Source organism: Eurosta solidaginis, chromosome 5 (assembly GCF_040869045.1).
Source record: "Eurosta solidaginis isolate ZX-2024a chromosome 5, ASM4086904v1, whole genome shotgun sequence".
In the NCBI taxonomy this organism is placed as follows: domain Eukaryota; kingdom Metazoa; phylum Arthropoda; class Insecta; order Diptera; family Tephritidae; genus Eurosta; species Eurosta solidaginis.
The window spans coordinates 12,711,138-12,730,468 of record NC_090323.1 but is presented as its reverse complement, the minus strand read 5'-3'; the positions used below and the strand labels follow the sequence as shown (position 1 = coordinate 12,730,468).

At 37.2% G+C, this 19,331-nt stretch overlaps 1 protein-coding gene across 1 annotated transcript in view; it reads right to left on the bottom strand.

Moving 5' to 3' along the window:
* The window catches only part of LOC137233772 (uncharacterized), a 474,284-nt gene that overhangs the window by 439,921 nt on the left and 15,032 nt on the right, over positions 1-19,331 (bottom strand). The window contains exon 2 of the mRNA XM_067757128.1: positions 18,498-19,005. The gene's annotated coding sequence lies outside the window, so the exon portion shown is untranslated. The remainder of the gene's footprint in view (positions 1-18,497; positions 19,006-19,331) is intronic.

Sequence of the window (19,331 nt, the reverse complement as noted above, 5' to 3'; positions counted from 1 at the left end):
ACTGAGGTTTTTCTTTCTGCCTTGTTCCGTGAACCACATTTTCATAATGGTGGTGATGTCTGAATTGAACTTTAAAAGGAAACCAATCAGCTGGGCACACAACCTAGTAACCGGATTGGTGATAATTAAACATTGATATAGCGGGCCGCTTGATCCAAAAAATAAGAATGCTTGCAGAAGTTTCTCGTGATTCTATATTGATCACGTTGCTCATAGTGCAGGAACGAGCGCGCAAGAGTGGAGATTGCGGTCAGCCACATGCCATTTTACTCCAATACCATACTTACTTTTATTACAAATCAATATATATTGTTGATAATATATTATCTTGTTCCTTATTTTATAAGAAAATAAAAGCCATAATTTTTATTTCTTATATCTTCTTAAGGAACAAAAAATTTCTTACACGAATTATAATAGCCGTGTTTTTTAACACGCGCATATCCGTTTACGCTTAAACTTTATATGGACTGCTAAGCGACAAGCTTTAAATACACCTCTGAAATTGCTGCGCATAAATTTTGTCCTACTAAATTTCAATACGCATTATACTCAGGTGTAACTGAAATATGTGTCTTTGTTTCACTCTCTACACTAATTCTATATATTCTATGTGTGTCCACAATTCATCGCAACTGATTCAGCTATATGTTATACCCTATGGCCATCAGAGCGTTGTGTCTCCGCTTTTCGGTACACCCTGTTGCTGTAGCTAGTTGTTAGCCACAGCCGCCAGATAGATCTCCTAAGCATTATCTAAGCGAGGATAGGCGTTTTTTCACGCACAAACGAAACGTATACGCGTGTAAAAAAAACAGGGCTAATATTGCATACGTTAAGGCGTTCAGGCATAAAATATGTACGCCCATATACAAAATACTCACGCCAAGTGCATATCATCCACATTGTAGTAACTCTCACGTATGCAAGTAAGAGTAAATTTGTTAATAATAAAATGTGGGTAAAAAAACAAAAAAACGAGCCACAAGAAGTCTGAGTGTCTACAGTAAGCGTAAACCAAACGCTTGGCCATTAAACAAAGGCAGTGAATATGGAATATGGTGTCATGCTAAGTTTTGTTTTATATTCGCCATATTTTGTTTACAGGCATACTTATATACAATGCCGTATAGTAGCAATATATGTAAATACATATATATATTGTATCGCTCCTTTCGAAACCACTCCAAACTGAAGCTACTTTGTGGCCGACTTAAGTTGTTCCCACTTGATCCAAAATATCTGTCGCTTCATGCGTTTGTTACTTATGCCTTCTTCTTCCACTGCGCCCCTACATTATATTGCTTTTAAGTGGTTCCTTTTTTTGGGTTACTCTTGTGATTGCCTTGTTGTCGGTTATGAATGTTTAAAGTGTTCAAAAATTTTATTAGATAGCAGTTTTTTTTTCATACATTTTTTTTTTCATTTTTTGGTGTCACTCTGGTTGTCACATTTTAAATATGACTTATATCATGGATCAACTATATGGTTGGCTCATCTCATCAGCTGATTTTTTTCATTTAACATGAGTAGGGACTATCAAATGGCGATGGCAAACTCAAAATGAAACCAACACATTACAACACACTAAAATGACTAAGTTTTATGTTTTCACTAGCAGACCCGTCAGACGTTGCTCTGCCCTAAATTTGGTCTATCTGCATACATTTTAATAAGCTTTTTCCGTCTTACTCTGCTCCTCCCCCCCGCCCCCTTACTTTTTCTTAATCCTTTTATTCACTCCTCCCTCCGTATTTTCGCTTCATCTATCTCTATCTTCGTCTCACTCTATCTCTTTCTCAGTTTCCTTCTCCTTCCATCTTTTCTCTTCTCACAAGTTTTTCTCATTCTTCTTCATCCCTTATTGCCAGGCAAATCGAATAGAACGTAATAGTTATGTGGGTATTACCAATTCATGTCTTTATTTCGGCTTCGCATGCATATTTATCAGTTTTGCTAGGTTGGTGCGTCTAAATCGAATATCACAATGAAAATTACTGTAAAGCTCTCAGCAACAGCTTCCGTTTGATATCCATATTACACACACATTCTAGGGGTATCCTGGTCCAGGTTTTGGCCTATATCTGGAGACCCTAGCCACACAGCGGTATAAAAATTACTCTGTACTAAAGCACTCATCAACAGCTTCAATTTGATACCCATAATGTAAAAACACATCCTAGTGTTACCCTGATCCACGTTTTGGCCTATATCCCGAGACCCTTCAAAAATAGGTATGAAAACTACCCTGTACTAAAGCGCTCATTAACAGCTTTCATTTGTTATTCATATTCTATAAACACATTCTAGAGATACCCGCGTCCACGTTTTCGCTTATATCTCGAGACCCTAGTTACCCGCGGGTACGATAAAGACCCCTTATCAAAGTACTCATAAGCAGCATCCATTTGATACCCATATTGTACAAACATATCCCAGGATTACCCAGGTCCACGTTTGGTCTCAGGGCCCTAACCAGAACGGAATAAATATTATCCTATGTCTGTCTCCTAGTTCTAAGCTACCCCTCCACCAATTTTCAGCCAAATATGTTCATCCGTTCCTTCCTCTTCAATCACTCTTTATCTATTAAAAAAAAGAAAATTAAAATCTGTTGCGTATTTTTAAAGGTTTAAGCATTCAAAGGGATATAGGGACAGAAAAAGCGGCTTTGTTTTATACTACGTAGTGATGTACATCCATACATACCTATGAACCTACGCACGAAGTTAAATAACGCAGCGAATGCTATATACGTACATATGTATGTGTCGCATCATGCCTCACTCAAAAGCAATTAGCGCGCACAGCGCGAACAACCACCCACGCATTTTTTGGTAAAAATGTTACTTTTGTTTAAACAATTTGGCTGATATAAGAAAGGAATCAAGTATTTTTTTCTGATGCAGATCGAAGGTAAAAATTTCATCCATCCATCCGTTTATGAGTTATAGCTGTGTAAACAAAAATTGTATGATTTTTTACTACATTTTGGCCATTTGCCACGCCGCTATAATATACACCTTCAAATTATATTAACTGTACCATTTCACGTAGCTAAGCTTTCAAATGCAAAAACCGTTTTAAAATCGGAGCATTCTGTGTGAAGTTATGTGCGTACATGTCCTTTAGCGACTTTATTTTATAAGATTTATAGATTCCATTCCATTCGCCTAACACCAAAACGCAGATTTTGACAATCTGAATAAAGGTATGTTGTTACTGAAGAGATGAGCCAACCGTTTAGTTGAGGCATGATTATCCTCGACCTAATTTTGACGTTGAAATCTATTTACTTTTAGAGAATGGATATCCCCTTGGTCATTAAATCATACGGCTGAAAGAAACCAAAACCCAATTTGATCCATTTATTTTGTTTGTTTTAGTTAAGTGACCCCAATCTGGGGTTTTCTTCTTCCGTTGTGAATATTTTAGGTCGCACTGTGATTTGGGTACTATTAAGTACACTGCCGAACTAGCCAACTTGAATTGGCTCAGGTTCGTAAATGTAAAGCATTTAAAGTATTTTGTACTTTACCATGTAAATATTTTCAAGATCTTTTCTCCCGTGAGTGAGGGTCGAACTAGTAGTCCTACGATGATACATCTCTTGACTTGACGCCACAACAGAACTTGAAGGCATTGACAAAGCATATTTGTCACATTTGCACTCTTTTTGATTTATTTTTTCCATTACATTATTTTTAAATGCATTCTATGTAAGCTTCAGTCAAAATAAGATGAAGTTCGTACTATCTATCTGGTCAGAAAATTAAATCAGTAAACTTTGAAACGACAGCAAGGAAGACAAAGGTTCAAGTTTGGCGTTCTTCTGATCCATAATATAAATCAACGACATCAGAAGATACAATACTCTGAATACGATTCAAACAATTACCTACGAGGAGGCCGAGCTTCTCTTCAATTTCCTTCCCACAATTTCGCGGGACGGGACTGCCGACTACGAACGCCAGAACCAAGGCATATAAATTTTCACTGAGAAGGTTTTCATTGCAGAAAAACAATAGGAATGTTTGCCAAAGCGTCCCGGTTAAGGAAACTTGTTCTCAATTGGAAAACACTTTTTTCTAAATTTTTTATGTTACTTTGCCCGACATCTTCGGTGTGATAGGCGTAGCTCGCTATTCCCAAATTATGGCGGCGGCCAAATCTGTGTATGATTGCACACCAAAGAAAAATAATCTCTGTAGCTGGTCCTTGTCCTAAAAACCTCTTTCTCGGTGAAGTCATCCATGCAGTGTATCCCAAAAGCTAGGTGATCAAATAGTTTATAGAGATAATATCACTCAGATTTATATTTCACAGAGATATAGAGAACTCAGATAATTTTCCTGCAATCTAGCTATCATCACATGCTTTTTGCTGAAGGTTTTGGAGAGGATTTTAGATACCCAAATAAGGTCGGAAATAATAAGATGTAAAACGACGTACAAACCAGAATAATTTTCAAATCATTCCAAAGGGCTGGAGGTGATAGCCTCATTAACGAACGGGCGCGCTATATTTCGGAGTATGAAAATATATGTATAAGTAGACATACTAGGCTCAGTGCTACCGATCCGCATTGTAAAAAGGTGCACCGCTGAAGTGAGAAGCAACAGTGGCCAGTGGTTTCATAAGCATGCTTTCCAGTTTGTGTATAAAAGAAGGCTACGCCCACCTTGAACTATGAAAGGAACTTCAGGGATGATATCCTTTAAAAAATGCGTGATCAGTTGGAATAATCTCATTCCACACCAACGGTTCCCAAATTAACCACAGCACCAAGCATGTTTTTTCTCCAAATCTTTGTCTCCCAAACAAACCTAGTATCGTTCAAACAAAGGTACTAGGAATAGAGTGGGCCTGCGACTAACTCTAAGAAAGTTCAATAGATATTCATGTGATATGCGTATACCCAGTCATCAAACGAAGCAATCAACTTAATGACCATTACTCTCATTGGCGCACCCGGTAATAAGTAAATCAAGGGCAACGAAAAAACGGACGAACTAACACGATCCGAAGTATGGTTAGATCTTGCAGAGGATTTCACGATTCATCGCCAACTTTCGGAACAGAAAGCTCTAGATTAGAGAGAGAAATAGTTGCAGTACACTCGGCGGTGAGCCTTCAGGTAGAGATCAGGGTGTAAGTCAGATTTATAATTAAGTAAAAAACACACACTCAGGATTCTTTCTTTCATTTCACTTCTTTTAATCAAAAGAAAATTTTGTGGAACCTATAATATTAGATTTGAATAAAGTGGGCATAATATGGCCCTGCTCGGGCACCAAGATCATTTAACCAAAGATAATCAAGTATGTCAAAGTAGCTAAAGTGCAGGCACTAAGTAGAGGGTTTCCACAGGGCAGACTATGTTCGTTTTCTGCCTTAGGTAGGGTAATGTTTTGGTGATATGAGTCGTCTTTAAAGTCGGAAAACGGTCACCTACTTCCTCTGCGATTGTCTAAGCCTAGCGAGTATCAAGCACCGAACATTTCTGTGCTGTCCGATCTAATGGGTGCCATCATAGTGCTTAAATGGTTCGAGAAAATATCCGTACAGGGTCCAAGAGTTTCTAAAATAATTGGTTTAAATAGAAAGTACATCACAAAGTACAAAGCGACCAATCAACGGAAATTCTTGCTGATGCTGCTAACATTCCCATTTTATCCTTTCACTTCACTTTCCAAAGTGGAAGAAGCAAAAAAGGCTAGAACTTAGTGGTTTCGTGGAGAGATATATTCGTCTTTATCTAATAATAACTTTTAACATATTGGAACGAATTTACTTGAAAATCCTCTTATTTGCAATCCTCCGATAAGTTCGTATCACTAAACTGTTGAATAAATAACTCCAATTTGTAATAATGCAAAATGGCCTTTATTTAAAGTACTTCACAATAACACTCAAACTGTGCACCGAATAGCTTGATTAATTACCAAACTGATTGATAGCTCAAATCAAACTGAATTCCAGCGCCTCTACAATTGTCGCCTTTTTTACTCTTTGATTTCAACCTTCGCATCTTCTAGGCGCTTCCAGAATCTACTAGTCCAGCAGCTCTCAAACTTCTCAGCTGTAACTACAATTGCATAATTTTATAGTTTTTCTCATTGCATACTTATAGGAGTATCTCAGATATATGCATGTGTTTGTGCATTGACTCTCCGCTGCTCGTATACGTACATGGTACATATTTGTAGACGCAATTATTGTTTCGTTTATGTAGATACATAATGATTGATCTATGGATGTGAATTCACGTCACTGCTTAGCATCGGCTTAGAGATGGCAGCCCTCCTTAGTTTTGCTAATATTCGTAACACTGCCCTCCACCTAAGTCTGATCGTCCCGATTAGACAAATCTCCCGATCTAAACGTTGCCAGCCTTTCCAAATGGACCACTTTCATTTTGGTTCGTGGTTTACCAATGGTTTGTATGCGGTACACTACATCGTTGATCCGTTTTACAACTTTGTATGGGCCTTCCCAATTACACTGCAATTTCGGGGACAAACTTTTTTACGTTGTGGGTTGTATAACAGGACCAAATCTCCTTCCTGAAAACCTTCTAAATTAATTGCTTTATCGTATCTGGCTTTCATCTTGTCATTCATAATCTTTGTTCGTTGCCTTATCAGATCATGTATTTCTCTTAGCTCTTCTTCCAGATCACTAGAGGATTTCTTGACATTTCCCTCCGCATTGGCATCTATCCCAAACTTCAAATCAGCTGGCAGTCTAAGTTCACTGCCAAAAATTACTTTTGCAGGGATTTGGCCCGTTGTCTCATGCACTGCTGATCGGTAAGCGATCAAGAATAATGGTATGCGGATATCCCGCTCTTTATGGTACTTGTCTACTACTTTCCTTAAGTGCTCCTCCAATGTTCTATTGAATCGTTCTACCATACCATCGGATTGAGGATGCAATGCAGTTGTTCGTGTTTTTCGAATGCCCAATGATTTACACATTTCCTGGAACACAGCTGATTCGAAATTCCTGCGTTGGTCAGAATGTAACTCCATTGGTACACCATACTTTGCAACCCAATTGTTTACAAACACTTCTGCTACCGTTTCCGCTTCTTGATTTGGGATTGGGTATACCTCTGGCCATTTGCTGAAATAATCCATAACTACCAGTACATATTTGTTTCCGCCGTTGCTAGTAGGAAATGGACCGTATCTTCTAGCTGACACTTTCTTAGCTGTTCCTTGTCCCATTCATCTGTACATGTCTTCTTTAGCTTCGGCTTTTGAACAGTGCTTGCATTCCAAACTACATGGTCTTCGTGACATTGCATCGGCATTTCCATGGGTACTACCTTTTCGATGCTCAATGGAAAAGTCATAGCTTTATAGTCGCTCGATCCACCGTGCTTGTCCTTCCGGATTACGGAACTGCAGAAACCATTTTAAAGCTGCGCACTCTACCAATGCCAACAACTCTCTCCGCGTAACGCAGTAGTTCCTCTCTGGTTTTCCAAGCGAACGGCTGTAATATGCAACTACCTTCTAGAATAAATGTTGCTCCTGGAATCGGATATGCTAACATTGGGGCAGTGCTCAAACGCTCCTTCAATGTTTGGAAAGCCACTTCTTGCTCCTTCTTCCATTCAAAAGCTTTATTTTTTCTTGTAAGCTCATGGAGGCTATGGGCCACGCTGGAAAAATTTGGTACAAATCGGCTGTAATAAGTGCACAGCCCTAGGAAACTTCTTAATTCATGTAGGTTCTGTGGTCTTGGCCAATCCTTTACAGCCTCTTTCTTTTCGTCCGCAGTGCAGATGCCCTCTGTCGTTACCTTGTGACCCAAATAATTCCTTTTTAAACAGCGCACACTTTTTGGGACTTAACTTCAGACCAGCGCCAGCTATTCTTTGGAAAACTTCCTCCAAGTTCCTAAGATGTTAATCAAAATTCTTGCCCAATACGATGATGTCGTCCAGGTACACCAAGCATGTTTTCCAATGTAGTCCTTTCAGTACCTGGTCCATGAGTCTCTCAAAAGTAGCTGGTGCATTACAAAGTCCAAAAGGCATCACCGTAAATTGCCAAAGACCATCACAGACACTGAAGGCTGTTTTCTCTTTATCTTCCTCCTTCACCTCCACTTGCCAGTAGCCGGTTTTCAAGTCCAGCGTGGAAAACCATTTCGTACCAGATAGCGAGTCCAGAGTGTCGCAATTCTTGGAAATGGGTAGCTATCCTTTTTGGTTACGTCATTCAACTTCCGGTAGTCCACGCAAAACCTCATTTTTCCATCCTTCTTCTTTACAAGTACTACCGAAGAGCTCCATGGACTAGCTGATGGTTCGATGACGCCACTGTCGCTCATTTCTTGAATGATTTGACTCACAACTTCCCGCTTCATCAACCTTTGCTCAGATGACTGCTTCTGATTTTGGTGGTATTTGCTGACTCTCTTCCACCAGACTCGTTTACTGCTGTAGCCTCTCTTGTAGCCGAAATTAAGTGGTACATCCATGTTCTTATATCGCATCATCTTGCTTTGCATGTCGATCTTGATGCCCTGGTCGATTAAGAAGTCCACTCCAATTATGATTTCATCAACAATCTCTGCCACTATAAAATTGTGTACTACCGTGACGTTCCCGATTGCGACTTCACATGATACTTCTCCTAGAACCGTGCTGTCTTCTCCAGTGGCTGTACGCAATTTTGCTCCATGCAATGGTCTTATCTTCTTGTTGACTAAATCCGCTCAAATAATGGAATGGGATGCACCCGTATCTACAGTCAGTAAACGTTCCTTTCCATCCACATGTCCTCCGACAGTAAGATTGTTTGACCTTCTTCCAATTTGTGAGATAGAGATTATGGGGCATTCAATTGAGGGAGCCAGCTGTCACCCCTTGCGGCTGACTCGCTTTAGTTTAACGGTTGAGTGGACTTGGAGATGTGCTCATTTCCTTCAGCTCTGCGTTTACGGCCACCCACATTGTTGGAGCTATTGACCCCGGTGCTGCAATGTCGTGTAATATGACCTGGGTTGCCGCACTTGAAACATTTAATAACTCGGGAATTTTTCTGTTGTGATCCCTTCAGTGCTTCCAAAATTGTGTCTACCCAATCTGGTCCTTCCACTTCCACACGATGAGCTTTGTATGCTGGTTTACTCAATAGTGAGGCTGTTTCCCGAGTCAACGCATGTGATACCGTTTCAGCAAATGTCAGCTTTGGGTTTGCGTATGTAGCTCGCTTCTTTCCACGTCCCGTATGCCATTTATAAATCTCTGAATTTTTACCCTTTCGGTGTATTCCACGGGTGCATGCGCAACATCCGAGTCAAACTCCTGCAAGGTCTCATTCGTTCTTTGGTGACGGTTTTGCAACCCAATTTGGAATATCGGTTTCCTATGCTCGCTTCCATAACCTCGTTCTACAGCAGCCATCAATGCTTCATAACTGTTCCGTTCGTACTCTGGAATCGTCTGTAAGATTTCCGCTGCAGGCCCTTTCAATGCCACGAACAGTGCAGCAACTTTATCTTCCGCATTCCAGTTGTTCACTGCTGCGGTCTTCTCAAACTGTAGCTTGAAGACCTGGAAAGGAACAGAAACGTCAAATGATGGTGTTTTTACCTTTGGATTGCTTGCTGAAACAGCTGGACGATTTAGTTGTAACTGCTCCATACGACCTTTTAGCGCTTCTATTTCGGCATCAATTTTGTCCTCGAGTTGTAAAATTTTTGCATCCTACTCTTCCAGTTTCACAAAGAGCTGCGATGATACCTGTTCCGAAATTTGTGCCCACATTTCAGATATACGTGCATCTTTCGCTTCCAGTTGAGATACCAAATATGTCTTCTGTTCTTCCAATTGTGATGTTATACGGGTTTCCTGCGATTCCAGTTGGGATACCATATACGTCTTCTGTTCTTCCAGTTGTGAAGAAATTTGTGTTTCCTGTGCTTCAATCTTCGATGTAATCTGTGTCGACATTTATGAAATACGCGTCTCTTGTGCTTCCATCTTGGAAGTTAAACGTGTCTCCTGCGATTCCAGATGAGATGCCACTGTCGATGTTTGAGCAGTTATTGCAGCCAATATCATGTTCAAGTCTGTGCTCATAACTGTCTGCGATGTTTCGTTTTTCTCTTCAATTTTTGTTGTTGTCTCGTCCCCATCAGGATAAAAGACATACCCGTCCACATCAATTCCTTCTGCTTCCATTGCCTCTCGTAGCCGTGCCTGAAGTTCCAGTTTAACGCCGCTTGTATTCAATCCACGGCTCTCCAACTCCTTCTTCAGTTGCTGGATCTTCAATTCACTGAATTTTGCCATTTCCTTGTTGTCCTTTGGAATTTATTCAACAATTCCTCTTCTGACACCAATTGTAACGTATTTACTTGCAAATCCTCTTATTTGCAATCCTCTGCTAAGTTCGAATCACTAAACTGTTGAATAAATAACTCCAATTTGTAATAATGCAAAATGGCCTTTATTTAAAGTACTTCATAATAACACTCAAACTGTTCAACGAATAGCTTGCTTAATAACCAAACTGATTGATAGCTCAAATCAACCTGAATTCCAGCGCCTCTACAATTGTCGCCTTTTATACTCTTTGATTTCAACCTTCGCATCTTCTAGGCGCTTCCAGAATGTACTAGTCCAGCAGCTCTCAAACTTCTCAGCTGTAACTACATATGCACAATTTTATACATCTTCTAGGTGCTTCCAGAATCTACTAGTCCAGCAGCTCTCAAACTTCTCAGCTGTAACTACAATTGCACAATTTTATAGTTTTTCTCATTGCATACATTTAGGAGTATCTCAGATATATGCATGTGTTTGTGCATTGACTCTCCGCTGCTCGTATACGTACATGGTACATATGTGTAGACGCAATTATTGTTTCGTTTATGTAGATACATAATGATTGATCTATGGATGTGAATTCACGTCACTGCTTAGCATCGGCTTAGAGATCGCAGCACTCCTTAGTTTTGCTAATATTCGTAACAATATTAATTTGTTTTATTATTTAGTATATGCAAATAATTTGTTTCTTTATCCATTTTTCAAACTTTTACACTTCTCGTGAATTTTATCAGTTTTATCCATACAACCCCGTTCGCAGTCCAATTACCTTCAAAAAAATTAGCATTTTAATTTGTTAACTCTGTTTTGCTTTTACATTTACTAATCCAGGTATGGCCCAGCAACAAAGCTTTGTTGTAAACTGCATTTATTAGTTGAGCTCAACACAGCTGCTCGACAAAAAAGAGCTGCGGCTTGCGGATTATCTCACAAAAGCAAAAAATAAATCTAACGAACGACCATGAAAAAGAAAACTAATGAAAAGTAAAATTAAAACTAAAACAGCAATGTTTAATGAATGGCTCAAATTTGTTTTTTTCTTTTTCTTTTACCTTAGTTATTTTTTAATTTAGTCAGAGGTCATTTATTTTTAGTTTTCAGTATCAAAGTAAAAGAATCATTGCGGTTTCCTTATATCCGTTTGCTATTTGTAATCGTTAGGCTGTGTTGTCGGTTTGTATGCTTGTATGCCACAATTATGGCTCTTCAACTAATTGGTAGGCTGGCAAATGCAAATAGCTAGACAATTGGCTAACTGAGTACTCGACTCAATGGCAAGGTTTTCCATTAATACATATTTAATCAAGTATGTAGATATATTTATCGTCTATTGCCACTATGAAAAGTCGATATGATATTTTAAATTTAATGTGGCTTTGTATAAGTGTGCCTATTTAGTAGACTACTCAAGTGCAAGTTGTGGTTGCTATTATACTTTCTCCGAAACCAAAGGGTGGTGCTTAGCAATACCTACGGAGCTATAAAAAATTTTAGCATTGCCGTGGAATTCTAAAAGTGCTTGTACGGAATGTTTAGCGGATTGTGGGCAGGGCAGGTCCGAAATTGCAAATTATGATTTTCATTTGACTTGTAAATGATCGGCTTCAGTCATACCTGGCGCTTTAGTGTGATTTGTCAGAGACATATCCAGTTTCAGTACGCCTTTGTTTGGCGATGGAATGTGCTTTTTAATGCCATCTATTGAGTATCTGATTTTTTGATTGTCTTTTTGGGTACTATTCATATTAGCTGCAAGTTAGCACTCACCGTATTCGCTCTACAGTTTTTCATCCTAACTAATTTTAGGTAGCCACGGGTCAGACAAATAAATGTTTTAGTTACTGCTTTCGTGACGAAACAGCTAGATTATTGACTTTTAATGTTCGGTCAGAATAAAATAAACAGCATATGTCCCTGCTCGGACGCCAAATTCATTCATAAATTGTCACTAAAATAATGTAACCATGGAATATTCAAGTCGTGTCACAGTGGTCAGAGCACAAACACTGGTAGCTTAGTGCGCGTTTTAATGTTCAACGAGAAAACTTAAAATTGGTAACACATGATTTTCCATTAATACATATTTAATCAAGTATGTAGATATATTTATCGTCTATTACCACTATGAATAATCGATATGATATTTTAAATTTAATGTGGCTTTATATAAGTGTGCCTATTTAGTATACTACTCAAGTGCAAGTTGTGGTTGCTATTATACTTTCTCCGAAACCAAAGGTGTTGCTTAGCAATACCTACGGAGCTGTAAGATATTTTGGCGTTGCTCTAGAATTGTTAAAGTGATTTGGCTTGTACGGAATGTTTAGCAGTTTGGGGTAGAGAAGGTCCGAAATTGTAAATTCTAATTTGACTTGTAAATGATCGGCTTGAATCATACCTGGCTCTTTGGCAGTGATCTGGCAGAAATTTCCAGTTGCACTACGCCTTTGTATGGTGATAGAATGTGCCTTCTAATGCCATTGATTGGGGTATCTGATTTTTTTATTAACTTTTTGGGTATTATTCCTACTAGGTGGAAGTTAACACTCACCGCATTCTCTCTATACTTTTTTTTCATCTTAACTAATCTTAGGTGCACATGGGTAGGACAAAAAAAGGATTTTAGTTACTACTTTCGTGAGGAAACAGCTAGATTATTGACTTTTAATGTTCGGTCAGAATAAAATAAACAGCATATGTCCCTGCTCGGACGCTAAATTCATTCATAAATTGTCACTAAAATAATGTAACCATGGAATATTCAAGTCGTGCCATAGTGGTCAGAGCACAAACACTGGTAGCTTAGTGCGCGTTTTAATGTTCAACGAGAAAACTTAAAATTGGTAGCACATATCCGTGCTCGGACGCCACGCTGGAGTATTCTAGCCTAAGACAGTAGCTTAAGCGCAACAGTGCTAACTAGATTAAAACGGAGAGTACATGTCTCTGCTTGGACTCTACACTATTCATAAAATGAAGAGCTCATGTCTCTGCTCAGACGCCTTACTCATTGATATTTGGTTTGATTTTTACAGCAGCTAAAACGACGCAGATCTTTTTAAGACGTACGAGGAAAAGAAGGAATTACTTGTATAGCTTAAGACATTTCTGCAAACTTTAGGATCAAGTACATGAAGAGAGTTTTTTTCCTACAGTCGGAAAATTCTACCCTCATGGTATAATAAAGTCCAGTAGAAAATCCATAGGACGCCAAAAATTAATACACGAAGTTAAATCGATTAAAGCAACGAACTATTTGCTATAGTCCATTACGATGAGAAAGTTTGCATCAACATATTAAAACTTGTGCATTCGGGTTCGACACCTTCTTTCTGAGGATAATCTCGTAGCGATCGATAGAGCCGAGTAGTAGTGAAAAGTTTTACATTCAGTTAACTGCACTCATAGTATGAGTATTCCGGAAATATTGAGAAATTTAGATTAGCAGAGAAAAGAAGAGATACATCCTTTAGGACTACGTGAGGATTCTTCGGACTGTAAATTATTCCTAAACATATAGAAGAAAAGAAGAGAATCGCGAAATGTATTGAGGGTGGATTATGACTCGTTGGTCTTGGTGTTTCCAACAGTGGTTGGTTGAAGTGATGAAGAAGTGAGTTGCATAACTTGAACGGCCGATATTCAGACAATGAATATATACCAAAAAAGGTGGTGAAATTAAAGCCAATGGATTGCTCATGAACGCCATATCCTACTTATTCAATTATCATTACCTTAATTTTACTTTGCCTTAGCTGAAAATGTTAAATTTCATACATTCATTTAAAAAACGAATACGTTTGGACATTGGTAAATAAAAACTTCCCACTACAAGTGGGCTAAAACCTAGAACGCAGCTACATCAGGCTCACCTCCTCAAAGCTCCAGTGACAGCTTTTGTCGTTACACACACCAATATCCAAAATAAATTAAAAAACTGTGGACGTGGCTCAATATGAAAATGTCATCATTTCAAATATTGAAAAAAAAATATCTTTATGTAATAGTTCGCAACTGACATGAGAATCTTTGATTTAGGACTTTTCTTTCGTTCATACACAAAAGGCTACTATTCAAATATGTTGACATAGATGAATATGAAACCGTACTAGCAAAAACAACAACGAAGCGGTATAAAAGTTTTCTGTGAATGTCCGGCAAATAGACCGACAACTCATGCGGACTTATATCCTTATATGTATTGGAATATGTATGCGTATAGATGTGAATAAGAACAATTTTGATGAATGTGGAGCAGGTCGACAGGCTGTTGAAAGAAATATCAAATGAAGGGTAAAAATACAAAAAAAAAAAAAATATTTTTCTATAAAATCTATGAAAAAGGCGACATAAAAGTATGGCAACCTAGATTCGGTGGACTTTGTGAAAAGCATTTCACACAAATGCATATTTTAGATGAATGTAAATCAGAGCAGCAGAACAACTTTCAACCAATTGAAAATGTCTGTTAATATGAACTATAGAAGGAAATAAGGAGAGAAAAGAGTAGTGTAAAGAACGACTCCCGTTTTAAAAAAATGTGTTTCGCTTCTTTGGCGGAAACCTTTACTTCTGCTAAGAAAATATGTCCTCGAGCAGAAGAGTTATAAATAAAATTAAAAAAAGACATGAGTGCCAGGTACTCGAAAAGTATGATGTGTAAGCATAGCGATGTACGTACACAAAACGAATGCTTTCAAGTTGAAAACAGTCAGAGACGCCCGAAATTATTGGGCGTTTTGAAAAGAGCTTCGTCGGTTACTTATTGGCACCATTATTGTTATATTATCGGCTTTTTATTGAAAGCGAGTTATTGTCGCCGAGTCAACGGCCTCTTTTGCTTTCCTACCAGCTTCTTTTCGATGGGCTACAGTTGTATCATCCAATTTTATTGACGTTACATAGGTATATGTTTTACAATAAACCATGAGCCGTCGATGACAAATCGATCACACACCGCTAACAAATTTGATAATACTCTGACAGGAATTGGAGAACTTTTCGATATCAAAGCGATAATTTTTTGATAACAAATTGATGGCCTATCGATAACAAATCGATATTTAATCGATGGCTGTTTGATTACATGTCTATAAATAATCTATACATTTTCAGTAATAAATTTATAACTTTACCATTCATAAATACTTTTTGAGCTGAAATCGATAAAATTTGATAACAAATCGTAAGCTTTCCGGATTGATAACACGCCGATAACAAACTGGTAATACCCCGATTACAAATGGATAACTTTTAGATTACAAATTGATAACTCTTTGATAATATATCGATAATTTTCCACATGTAATCGATAACAAACCGAAACAAAATCAATAAATCATTGATAACATTTTAGCAACATTATGTAAGAGGAATATACAGCAGAAAAATATTAAAAATTTGCTTAATTTTTCATCTGAGCCCAACATTTTTTTTTATCAAACTTAAACTATGACACTTCTTAGCCAATTATATTCAAATTTGAAAAAGTAAGTTGTGATTCTTTTGCGATCATCGCAGGACTCTTTGGGATTACTTTGTGATTATTTCGGTATTGCTTCCGGGATCAATTCGGGACTGTTTAAGAATTATTTTTGGAAAATTATCGAAATCATTTTGGGGCTCTTTCAGGATTGCTTGCGTTTCAACTTTTCTCTATATGCCAACAACAACTCAACTTAGCTTCATGGTAATCAGATTAATTGATACCCAGAAAATATTCGTAGTCATAAATGAATCAAAAACGAGTCTAAAATTCGAACTTTTGCGTTCTTTATGAGCTCATTGAGGAGCTCTTCTTGTGGTGGTCGTCCGATATAAGCCTATTTCCGTATACGATTTGATCCTGAATATGACTCATATATGACACATGTCATAAACAGCTCATTTTCGGCACATATTGGACTCCGAGCTGACACCATTTTGAACTTTTTCGGAATCATTTATGATCTTTAGAAGTCTCATCCATAAGTTGCCATAGGAAAATGGTCTAAGCAGATAGTGTGAATGAAATCTCAAGAATTGAACGACATATCGAGGAGACAATGATGCTTTGAAAATCCAAGAGAAAATGTCATGATAAGAATAAATAAATAGTTTTTAAAAGTTTCAGTGAGAAATAGGAATAATATTCCCTACATTTACACATACACACTTTCATTCTCATATAAAAAATAAAGAATAAAAATTACTCACCTTTTCATGCACACAACTCAACCCACGTTCGTGTCACATCGGTCAAACTAATTAGAAACTTAGCCTCATAATAAAACTACGAACGATACAATAGGGAAGGAAAATAAAAATGTAAGGTATATTATATAAAACATGTAATAGAACAACAAAAAAGTTAGCTATTAACTTATTGAGTTATTAAACGTTTCTAAACAAAGTTCCCACAATGAAAAGTCAAAAGCATCACGGACACATTTTCACACATCAAACTTTATGGTCTCGAATCATTAATGAAAACAAGCAAGTGGCTTTGAGTAATTGAAAAATGTCGCACATGATTTTCAATGTGTCACAAAAACTTGGAGGTAGCTTAATTGCAACGTGTAGAAAATTGTTAAAATGTAGCACATGAAAAGGAAAAGCTGAAAGTTTAAAGTTCAAATACATTTTGTCATTCATTGAACTGTGGGAAAAGACGAAAAATTGGGTGTGACTTGAACTAAGTTTTTTTCTGACGGTACCTAATACAAAAAATGCCTTCAGTGTGAGTTCTTTGCGCCGTAGTTTGCCCTTTAATGTTTTGGCAACGTTAAGGAGAGCTTATCTTCACAATATTCATATTGATATTCATAGTCACTATAGTGGAGGCTTACTTGGCCGATATTTATCAGATGCAAGGACGTTTTTGAAAGTAAGAAAGACAAACTGATCCTAAAGAGAGATGTCTGATGGCTTTTGCCTGCCTATAGAATGACGATGACTTCAAGCATATTTCAACAAAAAAAAAAGATAGATTCATCCAAAAAAAACTACAGGTGATCTCGCAACGTCAGTAAAATTTGATTTCATGAGAAAGATAGTCCTCCTCCAACAGTTGTTCTTGACTCTGGTGAAGTTGGGCTTACAAAAACATAATCCAACGTTATTAGAGCTTTAAAGCCAGGGCTTGTTTATCTGCCTGTACTTATTGGAAAGCCAGAATGCAAGTTTTCGCCTGCAACCCTGTGAGTTCCTACTTTTCGGCAGTTTACGACAACACCACTTTGGAGTATGTTTGTTGTAACCCTGGATGAGTAAAAGATGCTGAAGCTGCCAATATTTCGTACGGCGTGTTGTCAATTTGTTTTCGTGGTATTTACGCTTTACTATCGATGAGTACTGGGCGTCTGAGTTGTTGTTATAGGTGTATTATCAACGAGCTATGTATGAGTTATCAATTTTTTTATCGAAGTGTTATAAACTAGTTGTTGATAGCAAAGGTTATCGATTTCTATTGACGAGTCATTGGTTTATCATCGATATGCTTTCGATTATTTATCGAAAATTTATTGACATTTTATCAAAAGTTTATCGATTTTCCAACGAAAAGTTATCGATTTTCTATAGGCGTATGATCGCTTTTTAATCGAAACATTTTCGATTTGTTATAGAAAAATTATTGTTTTTTTTTTTTAAATACCTAATTTGTTACCCAAAAGGTACCGATATGTTGTCCAAACATTATTTAACCAAAAGTTATCGATATATTTTCAACAATATTTATTATTTATCGTAAATTATTTTGTTGTTAAAAAGTTATCGACTTGTTATGTTAGAGTTATTGATTTACTATCGGAGTGTTGCCAATTTCAATTTCATCAACAGTTATCTGGATTTGCCTTTGCACTCAGCAAGAGTTTCGATATCCGGGAGTATCAAAAAAAAAAAAAAAAAAAAAAAAAAATGAGGTCCAGCACCTATTTTTTAAATTTAAAGAGAACCAACTTATGGGGTTTGTTGATCGCGATTCCCCATACTACATAATTCGAATTACTGTCAACTCTGACTATACTCACTACTCCTCTCCACTTTTCTTTATACTCCAACTGTGTCTATAACAATGTCATTGTGCAATCTTGAACAAATTTTAAGCTTTTAAGTAAAAATAAATAAAATGTAAATTTTAACAATGGCCAACTTTTTTACTTACCATTTAACCTTTGTTGCCTCAAGAGAATTATTTGTCATTGTTCGTTTAGTTTGCATTCCGTATTCACATTTGCCCCAATGGGGTGCTTAGTTTCCGCTGCCACTGTCACTATTTGTCGTCGTTTATTTATTTACCACAGCAATCATTTGTTTGCACATCTTCAACCATTCATTTACGCTGGCAACGTGCCTGCTGTGCACCTCAAGAAGCAGTTGTAGGTAATTTCTTACAGCTACTATATGTGGATTTGTTTTTTTAGTTCAATAGAAACATATATCTTGGAATTGCTTTATTTATTTCCCTGTTGAGTTTTTTGTCTTTTTTCTAATCTCCTCTGTTAGCATTTAAATAGTCACTGAGATTTATCAAATTTTTCACTCTTTTTTTATTGTTGTTATTAGCACTTCGCCTTCGCTTTTATGTTTATTCAATTTTCCTGCCTAAACTTGGCTTTGTTTAATATTCACTTATTGTTATAATTTTTCTATACTTCATAACAACGCGTTTGCTAAATGAAGAGCTTTGTATTAGTATTTTAATTATCGCTTTATTTATTTTTATTTTATTCTGTCTAGAATAAAACATGTTCATCAGAAATCATTTGGCTTTGACACAACTATCCGTTTTTAAGAAATGTTACTAAACCATTTACGAATGTATACCCGTAAAACGGAAATTTTCTCAGTACATTTAGCTGGAATAAATTGTTTGGCGTTAAAATTGTTTGGACCAGCCTGGTTTTTTGCAATATTATTAAAAGAAGGAGGAGAGTGAAATACCCTCCAAATTTTAAAGTTTCTTGCATTTTTAGCTATATAAAATATGTCTACAAAC